The sequence below is a fragment of the Peromyscus maniculatus genome, chromosome 16, assembly GCF_049852395.1.
Source record: "Peromyscus maniculatus bairdii isolate BWxNUB_F1_BW_parent chromosome 16, HU_Pman_BW_mat_3.1, whole genome shotgun sequence".
Lineage (NCBI taxonomy): Eukaryota > Metazoa > Chordata > Mammalia > Rodentia > Cricetidae > Peromyscus > Peromyscus maniculatus.
The window spans coordinates 2,820,899-2,835,658 of record NC_134867.1 but is presented as its reverse complement, the minus strand read 5'-3'; positions in this window follow the sequence as shown (position 1 = coordinate 2,835,658).

Here is a 14,760-nt window from a genome sequence, read left to right as displayed (position 1 = left end):
AGACTGAGCAAAGCGTCCCTGCATAAACTCCAGGTTTCAAACAGCCAACTCATGCAATGAGCACAGGACTGGGTCCCACTGCCTAGTTGCCTCCCAAACAGATCAAGTCAATCAACTGTCTCACCTATTCAGAGGGCCTAATCCAGCTTGGGGCCCCTCAGCCTTTGGTTCATAGTTCATGTGTTTCCATTCATTTGGCTATTTTTTTTCAATAATTGAGTAAATCTGAAATTTATTATAAGCCACAGTCGTCCTAGGGACCCCCATGCTATATATATAGCCTCCAAGGTTCTACGGGTTGTGGTCTGATTGTTCTTTATTTTATATCTATAATCCACTTATGAGTAAGTACATACCATGACTGTCTTTCTGGGTTTGGGTTACCTCACTCAGAATGATTTTTTCTAGTTCCATCCATTTGCCTGCAAATTTCATGCTTTCATTGTTTTTCTCTGCTGAGTAGTACTCGATTGTGTATATGTACCACATTTTTTTCATCCATTCTTCCATTGACGGGCATCTAGGTTGTTTCCAGGTTTTGGATATTACAAATAGTGCTGCTATGAACATAGCTGAGCATGTATCTTTTTGGTATGAATCAGCATTCCTTGGGTATATGCCCAAGAGTGGGATGGCTGGGTCTTGAGGTAGTTTGATTCCTAATTTTCTGAGAAACTGCCATACTGATTTCCACAGTGGTTGTAAAAGTTTACATTCCCACCAACAGTGGAGGAGTGTTTCCTTTGCTCCACATCCTCTTGAACATTGACTGTCATTGGTGTTTTTGATCGTAGCCATTCTGACAGGTGTAAGGTGGTATCTCAGAGTCATTTTGATTTGCATTTCTCTGATGATTAAGGATGTTGAGCATTTCTTTAAATGTCTTTCAGCCATTTGTGATTCTTGTATTGTGAATTCTCTGTTTAGCTCTTTAGCCCATTTTTAAATTGGACTGTTCAGTATTTTGATATCTAGTTTCTTGAGTTCTTTATATATTGTGGAGATCAATCCTCTGTCAGATGTGGGGTTGGTGAAGATCTTTTCCCATTCTGTTGGCTATCTTTTTGTCTTATTGACTGTGTCTTTTGCCCTGCAAAAGCTTCTCAATTTCGAGAGGTCCCATTTATTAATTGTTGTGCTCAGGGTCTGTGCTGTTGGTGTTTTGTTTAGGAAATGGTCTCTGGTGCCAATGCGTTCAAGAGTACTTCCTACTTTCTTTTCCATTAAGTTTAGTGTAACTGGATTTATGTTCAGGTCTTTGATCCACTTGGACTTGAGTTTTGTGCATGGTGACAGATATGGATCTATTTGTAATTTTTTACATATTGACATCCAGTTATGCCAGCACCATTTGTTGAAGATACTTTCTTTTTTCCATTGTATAGTTTTGGCTCCTTTGTCAATAACCAGGTGTTCATATGTGCATGGATTAATGTCAGGGCCTTCAATTCGATTCCATTGGTCCATATATCGGTTTTTATACCAGTACCAAGCTGTTTTTATTACTATAGCTCTATAGTAGAGTTTGAGGTCAGGGATGGTGATGCCTCCAAGCATTGCTTTATCGTAGAGGATTCTTTTAGTTATCCTGGGTCTTTTGTTTTTCCATATGAAGTTGAGTATTTTTCTTTCCAAGTCTGTGAAGAATTGTGTTGGTATTTTGATGGGGATTGCATTGAATCTGTAGATTGCTTTTGGTAGGATTGTCATTTTTACTGTTAATCCTACCTATCCATGAGCATGGGAGATCCTTCCATTTTCTGATATCTTCTTCAATTTCTTTCTTTAGAGATTTAAAGTTCTTATCAAAAAGGTCCTTCACTTGTTTAGTTAGTGTTATCCCAAGGTATTTTATATTATTTGTGGCTATTGTAAAGGGTGATGTTTCTCTGATTTCTTTCTCAGCCCTTTTATCATTTGTGTATAGGAGGGCTACTGATTTTTTTGAGTTGGTCTTATATCCTGCCACTTTACTGAAAGAATTTATCAGCTGTAGGAGTTCCTTGGTAGAGTTTTGGGGGTCACTTATGTATACTATCATATCATCTGCAAATAGTGAAAGTTTGACTTCTTCCTTGCCAATTTGTATCCCTTTGATCTCCTTTTGTTGTCTTATTGCTCTAGCTAGAACTTCTAGTGCTATATTGAATAAATATGGGGAGAGTGGACAGCCTTGTCTTGTTCCTGAATTTAGTGGTATTGCTTTGAGTTTCTCTCCATTTAATTTGATGTTTGCTGTTGGCTTGCTATAAATTGCCTTTATTATGTTTAGAAATGTTCCTTGTATTCCTGAACTTTCTAAGACCTTTATCATGAAGGGGTGTTGGATTTTGTCAAAGGATTTTTCAGCATCTAAGGAGATGATCATGTGGTTTTTTTTCTTTCAGTTTGTTTATATGGTGTATTACATTGACTGATTTTCATATGTTGAACCATCCTTGCATCCCTGGGATGAATCCTACCTGGTCGTGATGGATAATTGTTTTGATGTATTCTTGGATTCGGTTTGCCAATATTTTGTTGAGTATTTTTGCATCAATGTACATGAGGGAGATTGGTCTGTAGTTCTCTTTCTTTGTTGCATCTTTGTGTGGTTTGGGTATCAGGGTAATTGTAGCCTCATAAAAAGAGTTTGGTAGTGTTCCTTCTGTTTCTATTCTGTAGAACACTTTGAAGAGTATTGGTATTAGTTCTTCTTTGAAAGTCTGGTAGAATTCTGCACTGAAACCATCTGGTCCTGGGCTTTTTTTTTTTTTTTTTTTTTTGGTTGGGAGAATTTTGATGACTGTTTCTATTTCTTTAGGGGTTACTGGTCGATTTGAATGGTTTATCTGGTCTTGATTTTATTTTGGTATGTGGTATTTATCCAGAAAATTGTCCATTTCTTCCTGGTTTTCCATTTTTGTGGAGTACAGGTTTTTGAAGTATGATCTGATGATTCTCTGGATTTCCTCATTGTCTGTTGTTGTCTCCCTTTTCATTTCTAATTTTGTTAATTTGGGTGCTCTCTCTTTGCCTTTTAGTTAATTTGGCTAGGGGTTTGTCTATCTTGTTGATTTTTTCAAAGAACCAACTCCTTGTTTCATTGATTTTTTTTTGTATTGTTCTCTTGTTTTCTATTTCGTTGATTTCAGCCCTCAATTTGATTATTTCCTGGTGTCTATTTCTCCTGGGTGAGTTTGTTTCTTTTTGTTCTAGAGCTTTCAGTTGTGCTGTTAATTCATTAGTATGGGATTGCTCCATCTTCTTTTTGTGTGCGTTTAGAGCTATGAATTTTCCTCTTAGCACTGCTTTCATAGTGTCCCATAAGTTTGGGTATGTTGTACTTTCATTTTCATTGAATTCTAAGAAATCTTTAATTTCTTTCTTTATTTCTTCCTTGACCCACTGATGTTTCAGGTGGGCATTATTCAGTTTCCATGAGTTTGTGGGTTTTCTATAATTTTTGTTGTTGTTGAGGTCTAACTTTAAGGCATGGTGGTCTGATAAGATACAGTAGGTTATTCCAGTTTTTTTATATCTGTTGAGATTTGTTTTGTGGCCAAGCATGTGGTCAATTTTTGAGAAGGTTCCATGGGGTGCTGAGAAGAAGATATATTCTTTTGTGTTAGGATGGAATGTCCTGTAGATATCTATTAAGTCCATTTGAGTCATAACATCTGTTAAGTCCTTTATTTCTTTGTTAAATTTCAATGTGGCAGATCTGTCTTTTGGTGAGTATGGTGTGTAAAAATCTCCCACTACTAATGTGTGGGGTTTGATGTGCATTTTAAACTGCAGTAGTGTTTCTTTTATGAATGTGGGTGCATTTGTATATGGAGCATAAATGTTTAGAATCGAGACTTCATCTTGGTGGATTTTTTTCTGTGATAAATATGTAATGTCCATCCTGATCTCTTTTGATTGATTTTAGTTTAAAGTCTATTTTATTAAACATTAGGATAGCTACACCAGCTTGTTTCTTAGGTCCATTTGCTTAGAAAGCCTTTTCCCAGTCTTTTACTCGGAGGTAGTGTCTGTCTTTGAAGTTAAGGTGTGTTTCTTGTATGCAGCAGATGGATGTGTCCTGTTTTCTTATCCATTCTGTTAGCCTGTGTCTTTTTATAGGTGAGTTGAGACCATTGATATTGATGGATATTAATGACCTGTGATTGTTAATTCCTGTTATTTTTTGGTTGTGTTGTGTTGTCCTTCTTTGGTGTATGTTGGTGTGGGATTATCTATTGCTTGATTTTTCATGGATGTGTTTATCGTCTTTGGGTTGGATTTTCCCTTCTAGTGCTTTCTGTAGGGCTGGGTTTGTGGACAGGTATTGATTAAATCTGGTTTTATCCTGGAATATTTTGTTTACTCCGCCTATGGTGATTGAGAGTTTTGCTGGGTATAATAGCCTGGGTTGGCATCCGTGGTCTCTTAGTGTCTGCATAAGATTTGTCCATGATCTTCTAGCTTTCATAGTCTCTATTAAGAAGTCTGGTGTTATTCTGATGGGTTTGCCTTTATATGTTACTTTGTCTTTTTCCTTTGCTGCTCTTAATATTTTTTCTTTGTTCTGTGTGTTTAGTGTTTTGATTATTATGTGGAGAGGGGACTTTTTTTTTTGGATCCAGCCTATTTGGTGTTCTGTAAACTTCTTGTATCTTCATAGGTATTTCTTTCTTTAGGTTAGGAAAGTTTTCTTCTATGATTTTGTTGAATATATTTTCTGTGCCTTTGAGTTGGTATTCTTCTCCTTCTTCTATCCCTATTATTCTTAGGTTTGGTCTTTTCATGGTGTCCCAAATTTCTTGGATGTTTTGTGTTACGACTTTTTTGTCTTTAATGTTTTCTTTGACTGACGAATCTATTTTCTCTATTGTATCTTCAGTGTCAGAGATTCTCTGTTCCATCTCTTGCAATCGGTTGGTTATGCTTGTTTCTGTAGTTCCTGTTTGTTTAGTCAGGATTTCTATTTCCAGCATTCCCTCAGCATGTTTTTTCTTTATTGTCTCAAATTCATTTTTCAGATCTTGGAATGTTTCTTTCATCTGTTTAATTGCTTTGTCTTGGTTTTCTTTGATTTCTTCCCATTTTTTGTTCATTTTTTCTTCCATTTCTTTAAGGGAGTTTTTTATTTCCTCTTTAATGGAGTTTTTCATTTCCTCCTTAAGGGAAGTTTTTATTTCCTCTGTAGTGGAGTTTTTCATTTCCTCTTTAAGGGAATTTTTTATTTCCTCTTTAAGGGAATGTTTTATTTCTTCTTTAAGGGCCTCTATCATCTTCTTAAAGTCATTTTTAGGGTTGATTTCTTCTGTTTCTTCTGTCTTGGTATGTTCAGGTCTTGCAGGTGTAGAATCACTAGGTTCTGATGTTGCCATATAGGTCTTTATGTTGTTGCCTGTATTTTTGCACTGGCGTCTACTCATCTCTTCTTCTGCTCGGTGCAGGTGGTGTTTGTGTCTGAGAGTGCCTCTCTTGTTCTAATTTTTAGTCTTGGTTCAGTAGGAGTTCTTGGTTAAATTGGTGCTATTAGGCTGTTTCATCAGGAGCAGCTGATCTCAGTCAGTGAAGTATATACTTATGTTTCTGGTGATATTGTTTGGTGGCTGGGCAGCGCCTTCTTCTGTGTTCCCAGGTCACGTTTTATTCATTTGTCAGCTCCTCAGCTGATCTTGTTTCTTCAGACTTTAAACTGTAGGCATCTGAATCCTCTCCTGGATGGATTTCAGTTGAGCACGGTAGTCTCACCAACACCTCCAAGTTGTTGGGTTTCTCAGCATCAGCAGCTGGGCCCTGGGTTGGCCTCAGATGGAGTGTTCAGATTTGTTCTGGTTCTGTCCCACAGAGATAGCTTCTTCCCCCGGTGTTTGGGTTAGAGGCGTCCCTGTTCCAAGCTTTTGATTAAGAATTTGTTTTCACTAGCTCTTCAAGGGGTAATAGCTCTGTTTCTGGTCTTTATTGCGACTGTGTTTTGGCCGCCGCCTGCTGTGCCTGCCTGCCTCCACTCCAGGCCTGCCTGCCTCTGCTGGGTCAGTCTACCTCTGCAGGCCACCGCCTGGCCTGTATGTGTGTGCCAGCTGCTGCCAGGCCTGTATGTCCCTGTTGACCGCCGCCGCCGGGCCTGTCTACTTCCGCTGGACCTGTTTAGTTTTGCCGGCCACCGCCAGGCGTGTATGTCCCTGCCGCCAACGCTGGGCTTACCTGCCTCTGCCTGTTGCTGCCACCTGGTCTGTCTGTCTCTGCAGGCTGCCAGGCCTGAATGTCTCTGCCGCCGCTGCGGGCCTACCTCCCTCTGCTTGTCACCGCTGCTGTGCCTGTGTATGTTTGCTGGCTGCCGCCAGGCCTGTCCAGTTCTAACTTTTTAAATATAAATTTGGTTAATTTTTTCCTCTCTCCATCATCTCATGCAAGTTGTTATATATCATTATGAAAATAATGAATAATTTAATGGAGGTTTATTTGGTATTTCATTTTTCAATTAGCCTTCATTTAAACTTGAATTTTCAAGAAAAGTCATCAACAGAGTTTATAGTTTTCAAAAACTTATTAGTGTATATTCAATGTAAAGGTCAATGGGTTTCAAATGACATTTTAATTCACATATGTCATATGTTTTACACATATTGAATGAAGCTTTACATTAGTTTTTTTCTAAGACTAACTCACTGTAATCTTCTTATCCTGTAAATTTTGCCCAAATGTTCCTTAAAAATCACACCTTGACCTAAATATGATGCATATATGCAGATAGGGATGGAATGTTTGTTTTCTTGTGCTCCTAAGGTGTAATTTTTCTCCTTTCGAAAAACACAAAATTCTCTGTCTTTTCTTGTATGGTGTCAGAATTAACAACTCCCTAATAGTCAGATTTACATAGTCGGGAATGTGATATACACCTATCACAGTACTCATTAATACAAGTCATTTTCTGCTTTTAAGACTAAATGATAATAGTGACTGGCTTAGTTAAGACCCAGAGATGGACAACTGGATCAGTAACATAAGAGACCACAGTTTGGCTGATTTGACTCAGAAAGAATACTTTCTCATAGACACGTAAGGCATAATGCATTTGAATGTATCACATTCTTTTTTTTTTTTTTTTTTTTTTTTTTTGGTTTTTCGAGACAGGGTTTCTCTGTGTAGCTTTGTGCCTTTCCTGGAACTCACTTTGGAGACCAGGCTGGCCTTGAACTCACAGAGATCCGCCTACCTCTGCCTCCTGAATGCTGGGATTAAAGGCATGTGCCACCACTGCCCGGCCAAATGTATCACATTCTTATGAATTTAGATTCTTAATAGTTTGTCTTATTTATTCATAGAATCCTTGAATTACTCAGGCAATACATTTCAGAAATCTGTTATACTTGAATGATTATTATAATCTTCAGTTTCCTATGAGAAACAGCTATAGAGACAATGCTGAATGTAGTTCTACTGGATATAGGAAAAATAAAAGATAGTCTTCTCATGACAAGCATGATCTTTTTTAAAAAATATAATATTTTTGTTAATTCTTTGAGAATTTTATTCAGTGTATTTTGATAATATTCACTGGCTTGCCCCAATTCCTCCCAGATCCACCCACACATTTTATCTACTCAATTTCATATTGTCTCTCTCCTTTGTAAAGCCCATTGAGTCTAATTTGTGTTTCCCAAGTACACCTGTGGCCTGCCCAGGGTCACATCCTTAAAGTAAACTAACTCTTCTTCTCTCAGCAGCTATCAAGTGTCAATAGCTCACATGATAGCGGCCAGATTTCATATTGGCACCCCCACCCCAATTCCATTTTGGGATTTTTGAGCTTGAGCTTGCATAGGTGTGGTGCATGTTGTCACGACTACTGTGATTTCATATGCTCCATTATATCTGGGGAACACTTTTGTTGTAGCCTTCTACCACTTCTGGCTCTCATAATCTTCTACTCTCTTTTCCATGATTATCCCTGAGCCTTGAAGGTGTATATGATCCCATTTAGAGATGAGCATTCTGAAGCCTCCTATTCTCTGTATATTTGCCAGTTGCACATATCTGTGTTAAGTGCACAGTGTGTTAAGCAAGAAGAAGCTTGAGAGTTGAGAGGTGCACTTATCTATGGGTATAGCAATGTCATTAGGAGACATACTTTTAAATTCCACGACCACTTAGCAGAATAGTAGTATATTCTCCCTGGGCCCTGTAACCTACCTACATAGGATTTTTACCCTGATAATGGTGCCAAGTTTGGGTTCCATCTTGTGGATCCAGTTTTAAATCCATTCAGAATGTTCATGCCATTATCATACCAGTGAACATATCTTGCCAGGATAGTCATTATTGTACCTCACAGGGTTTTCAGCTGGATAAGACTGATGATGATTTTTTGTTCAGTAGCATGCACAGAACCTTCTAGACTTATAGAAACTACCAAATAGAAATGAACCTTCCGGGTCAGTGCACACATGATTTCACCATGTTTTATGATTTGTGTATGGTATGGGTTTGTATCATCAAGTGTCTGAATGATAACCATCTTAGTTAGGGTTTCTATTGCTGTAATAAAACATCATGACCAAAAGCAAATTGGGGAACTAAGGGTTTATTTCAGCTTACAACTCTCAGATAATACTCATCATTGCAAAGTCATGGCAGGAACTCAAGGTAGAGAGGGAGGCTGAAGCAGGGGCCATGGAGGGATGCTGCTTTCTTTCTTGCTCCTCTTTGTTTGCTTTCATATACACATTAGGATCATCTTCTCAGGGATGATTCCAGCTACAGTAGGCTAGGCCCATCCACCTCAATCACCAATCAAGAAACGTACCTATGGACAACTTAATGGAGACACTTTCTCAATTGAAGTTTCCTCTTCCCAGATGACTTTGGCTTGGCTAGAACTGACAAAACAAACAAACAAACAAACAAAAAATCCCCCAAACTGACCAGCACAGTAACAAAGAGCAACAATAGCTTGTAATGTTTTTGATTCTATGAGACCCCCACTGACAAACAACTTTAAAAATAACTCGCTCCCGGTTCTGGGAGCTTTACTTGCTAGGGGTGTCTGGTTGGAGTATTTTTTCCCAATTATAGGGTAATCACTTAACTCTTTTTGTACATACTTATCTATGCATCTCAAAAAGCATATGTCATGTTATGTTTTCGAATAGCTTTTTAAAGATGCTTTTAATAGTAGTTATTCTAACCATATCCATTCTCTATCCTGCCCTCCCATTCCTCCTCCATTTAATCCTTCCTCTTTCATTTTCCCCTCTTCTCATTTATATCATTGTATTTTATCTACCACCCTTTAAAGATCTCTCCTTTTCCCATGACCCATTGCTAGTTTCCTAGCTTATATGTGTATTTCAAATAAAACACACATTTCTGAAGATTCAAAAACAACATCCACAAATGAAAGAAAACGTGATTGTGGTATTTTAGTGTCTAGGCTACATCACTCAAAATAACTATTTTTAGTTCTATCCATTTGCCTGCAAATTTTATAATTTTATTTTTCTTAATACCTGAATAATATTTCATTGTTTAGGTCTACCACATTTTCATTGTCCATTTATTAGTTGGTGGACATCTAGGTAGTTTCTATATTCTGACTACTATGAATAGTGCAACACTGAACATAGGTGAGAAAGTTTCTCTGCAGTAGGATATAGAGTATATACCCAAGGAAGGTATAGATAATGTAGTAGATCTATTTCTAGCTTTTGAAGAACTCCTACACTGATTCCCATAATGACTGAACCAGTTTGCACTCCTCCCAGCAATGAATAATTGTTCCCATTTCTGCACTTTCACAAAGGCTTGTGATTGTGATTTCAAGATTTCAATCTTGTCATTGAAAAAAAACAAAAACAAAACAAAACTATTCAGCCGGGCATTGGTGGTGCATGCCTTTAATCCCAGCACTCGGAGGCAGAGGCAGGCAGATCTCTGTGAGTTTGAAGCCAGCCTGGTCTACCAAGTGAGTTCCAGGAAAGGTGCAAAATTACACAGAGAAACCCTGTCTCGAAAAACAAAAAACAAAAAACAAACAAAAAACAACAACAACAACAAAAAATATTCTGACTAGGTTAAGATGAGAGCTTAAAGTAGTTTAATTTTCATTTCCTTGGATGATAACTAAGGATGGTGAACATTTTTGAAAATGTTTCTAATTTGTATTTTGTTTTTGAGAACTTTCTGCTAAGTTCTACATGACATTTAAAAATTGAGTTGTTTGCTTTCTTGATACTTACTATCTCATGGTCTGACGTAGTGCTGGTATAGATGATTTTTTCCATTTTGTAGTGTAGGGAGCCGCCATTCTAAGATGGCGCTGGCTTCCTGATAGCCTAGCTGTAAACAACTCCATATTTGGCTATGATGCGTGAGTATGGTAATTGGCCTTATGTCCTCAGCCTATCCCGTGGCTCCCCGTGTTCGCATTCTGGCGGGACCCAATCACAGTACGGCACGTTTGCCTGATTCCCTATATAAGCAGCTGCAGTTTAGTCCTCGGGGCCCCTCACCTCCCGCTCTCCCTTAATCAAGAGGTGCTCCAATAAAGTGTGTTCTGAGAAGGATCCTCGCATGGTGGTCGTTCTTCCTCGCTGGCCGAGGAGCGCGCCGCATTGTAGGCTGTCTCTTCACTCTAATGAATGATGTCTTTTGCAACACAGAAGCTTTGCAGTTTCATGTGACCCAACTTGTTGATTATTGATATTGATATCTGTGCCATTGGGGTCCTGTTCAGAAAGTCCTATCCTGTTACTATAAATTCCAAGGAATTCTCTTTTTTTTCCTGTATCAGATTCATGGATCAGGTCTTTGTTGAGGCCCTTGATCTATTTGGAGATTAGTTTTGTGCAGAGAAAGAGATAAGGTTCTAGTTTCATCCTATTACATGTAGCTATCTGATTTGAATAGGACTATTTGCTGAAGATACTGTCCTTTCTCCAGTGTATATTTTTTGCCTTCATTAAAAACCAGGTTTTTGTAATGATGTGGGTCTTATATTTAGATCCCCATCCTTATTACATTGATAAATGTGTCTGTTTTTATGCCACTGTCATGCTGTTTTCATTATTATAGCTTTGCTGTATATCTTAAAATGAGGGATTTTGATACCTCCAGCAGTTTTTTTTATTGTTGAGTATTGTTTTAGTCATCTTGATTTTATTGTTTATATATGGAATTTCAGATATTTTTCAATTTCTGTGAATAACTGTGTTGAAATTTGAATGGAAATTATCTTGAATCTGTAAATTACTTTTTGTAGGATGGCCATTTTCACTATATTTCACAATTCTACTTATCTATAAGCATGGGAAGACTTTCTATCTTTTGATATCTTCTTCACTTTATTTCCTCAGTGTTTTAAAGTTGTTATTGTACAAGTACATCACTTGGTTGATTAGAGTTATTCCAATATTTTTTGAGGCAATTGTGAAAGATATTGTTTCCCTAATTTCTTTCTCAATATGCTTATCATTTGTATATACTGAAGAAGGCTACTGATTTATGTGTCAATTTTGCTGAAAGTATTTATCAGCTAGCTGTAGAAGTTTCATAGTGGTGTCTTCAGGAATTTTATGTATAAAATCATATCATCTTCAAATAAAAATAATTTGACTTGTTTATCTATTTGTATCCCCTTGATCTCCTTCATTGGTCTTATTGCTGTAGATAAGAACTTAAGTATTATGTTTAACAGTTATGGTGAGAATGAATATCCTGTGTTATTACTGATTTTAGGGCAAATGCTTTGAGTTTCTCTCCAATAGAATGATACTTGACTTAAGCCTGTTGTAAATTACCTTTATCATGTTGAGATACATTCTTCGATTACTAGTCTCGTCAGACCTTTTTTAATAAAAGAATGTTAGAATTTTTTAAATGACCTTATGGTGATTTGAATAGGAATGGCCCCCATGGGCTCATATATTTATGTGTGTGGTCATTAGGCAGTGATGCTACTTGAGAGGGATTAGGAGGTGCTGCCTTGTTGGAGTAGATGTGACCTTGTTGGAAGAAGTGTATCATTGGGGGTAGGCTTTGGGGATTCAAATGCTCAAGTCAGATACAGTGTCTCTCTCTTCCTGATGGCTGCTTATCTGGATGTAGAACTATCAGCTCCTTCTCCAGCATCATGTCTGCCTGCATGCCACTATGCATCCTGCCATGATATCAATGGACTAAAACTCTGAAACTGTAAGCAAACCTCCATTAAATGCTTTCCTTAGAAGAGTTGCTGTGGTCATGATGTCTCTGCACAGCAATAGAACACTGACCAGGATTGTAACCTTAAGTTTTCTCCACTCCCGCCCAGACCCACGTTCCCACATTCCTCCAGTCCTGCCTGGCCCTGCAGTCCTGCAGCCACTTATAAAATAATTACTCAGCACTTAATATTATTTACAAACTTATGGACATGGCCTATTGCAGGCCTCTTGCTAGCTAGCTTTTATACTTAAATTAACCCATTTCTATTAATCTATGAACCTACTTTGAAAAAAATATAGAAATGATAGAATAAAGGGTAGATTATTGAATCTACTCTGTAAAGAAAAAAGAGAGAATATGGATATGATAAGATAAAAGGGTAGATTATTGAATCTACTTTTAAAAGGCAACTATTAGTTTTAAATATTTTACATTGATTGGATTTTTGTTTATTGTATACAAATTTGAGATGTATTTTGTTAGAAAATACTATACATATATTTCTAATCTTGTTCAAGGTATTGTATCTATACAGTTCATTTAACAATGTAATGCAAATATCTAATCCTTGAATGTTATTATTACCAAGTAATTATCATATAAAGAAACGTAAGTTAGTAGTTAGTCATTACAATTGAACTTGTAGTCATATTAGGTATGTTTTCAAGGTCAAACAGAGATATATTTTAGATAGACAGGTCATCTTCAAACCCTTCAGAGACCTACAGAAGATGACATTTAAGATGTTTATTATTTATTTACTTACTTATTTATTTGATTATTTATTTATTTATTTATTTATTTATTTATTTATTTATTTATTTATTTATTTATTTATTATGTATACAGCATATATGACTGCAGGCCAGAAGGGGGCACCAGATCTCATTACAGATGGTTGTGAGCCACCATGTGGTTGCTGGGAATTGAACTCAGGACGTCTGGAAGAGCAGTCACTGCTCTTAACCTCTGAGCCATCTCTCCAGCCCCTTAAGATGTTTTAATAACATAGATTTTTTTAAATGACAATGAGACATATCTGCTTCTGGCAGCACCAATCGACTTCAGAGAAGATGGTAGACACTGAAAAAACTCTATATAGAGTTTACTTTCATTGTGGCAAAACTTAGCCACTGTGCTGTGGGATGTCGTTCTGCATATTATGAATATGTGTTACTCTGATTTAGTTGATAAATAAAATGCTGATTGGCCAGTAGCCAGGCAGGAAGTATAGGTGAGATAAGCAGACAAGGAGAATTCTAGGAAGAGGAAGGGCTGAGTCAGGAGTTGTGAGCCAGACACAGAGGAAGCAAGATGTCAAGACAGAGCTGAGGAAAGATAACAAGCCATGGGGCTAAACATAGATAAGAATTATGGGTTAATTTAAGTGTAAGAGCTAGTCAGTAATAAGCCTGAGCTAATGGCCTACCAGTTATAATTAATATATGTCTCTGTGTGTTTACTTAGGAAATGTGAGTTGGAGAGATTTGTCCTGAACGCCAGCCAGCCAGGACACAGGAAAACTTCCAGCTACATCACTGTGCAAGAAAGTACCCTTACATCAACTGCTGACAGTATGCTGTCCAAAATGGACAAGAAGGACACAAAAGAAAGGACTGATGATCCTTGCCAAGACAAGGTAGGAAAGATCTTTAGAAAATCCTGCTTCACAGATCAGTCTGTCAGATATGCTAGGCCTGTAGGCCAAAGATTGTATGCCCCAGTGTTGCAGAGAAACCTCAGGTGGCTGTCCAAGCAGCCAGCTGTTTCTGTCATTTCTCAAATTTTTTGGAAGCTGCTTGTTTGCACTTCCTGTTTAACTAGGTAATATTACTTCCTTCTTGGGTCTCTGAGGGATTTGAAGATTAGATATTATAGTTATAGTTTTCCTTGTTAAGAAATTCAGAAAAGAAATTCACTAAGAAGTGTAAAATGTATAAGTTTGAAAGACATAAAAGATAGTTTTCAGTTGGTAATACATGTTAGGATAGAAAGTGAATTAAGTACCAAAATAGGATAAATGATGGAATATTTTCACTGAATTTGTCAAATACAAATGGACTAGACATTGTTAATGTATTTATTGCCTATATATATTGTATATAGTTATTCTTATATTATTTATAACTTTTTTCTAATTTTAGACAAAAAAGGGGAGATGTGGTGATATTTTCTTTGTGTACCCCAATAAAGCTTATCTGAGGATCATAGGAAAAAGCCAGCTACTATATCAAACATAGAATTCAGGCACATGCCTTTAATCCTAGCATTCAGGAGGCAGAGAGTCATCTGGATCTCTGTGAGCTCAAGGCCATACTGGAAACAGAACCAGGCCTGGTGGCACATGCCTTGAATTCCAACACTAGTTAACCATAAAGAATTGGATGTCTGTACAGATAGACAAGAAGTGATACAGCTGGCAGAAAGAGGAAGTGATATAGCGGAGTGGAGAGAGGAAGTGAGGTGGCAGGGATAGAAAGGCATATAGGTGTGGGCATATAGGAAGCAGATCTCTTTCAAAACTGAGAAGTTGGTGAGGTGAGGTTGGCTGTGGCTTGTACTATTCCCTGATCTCTTGGC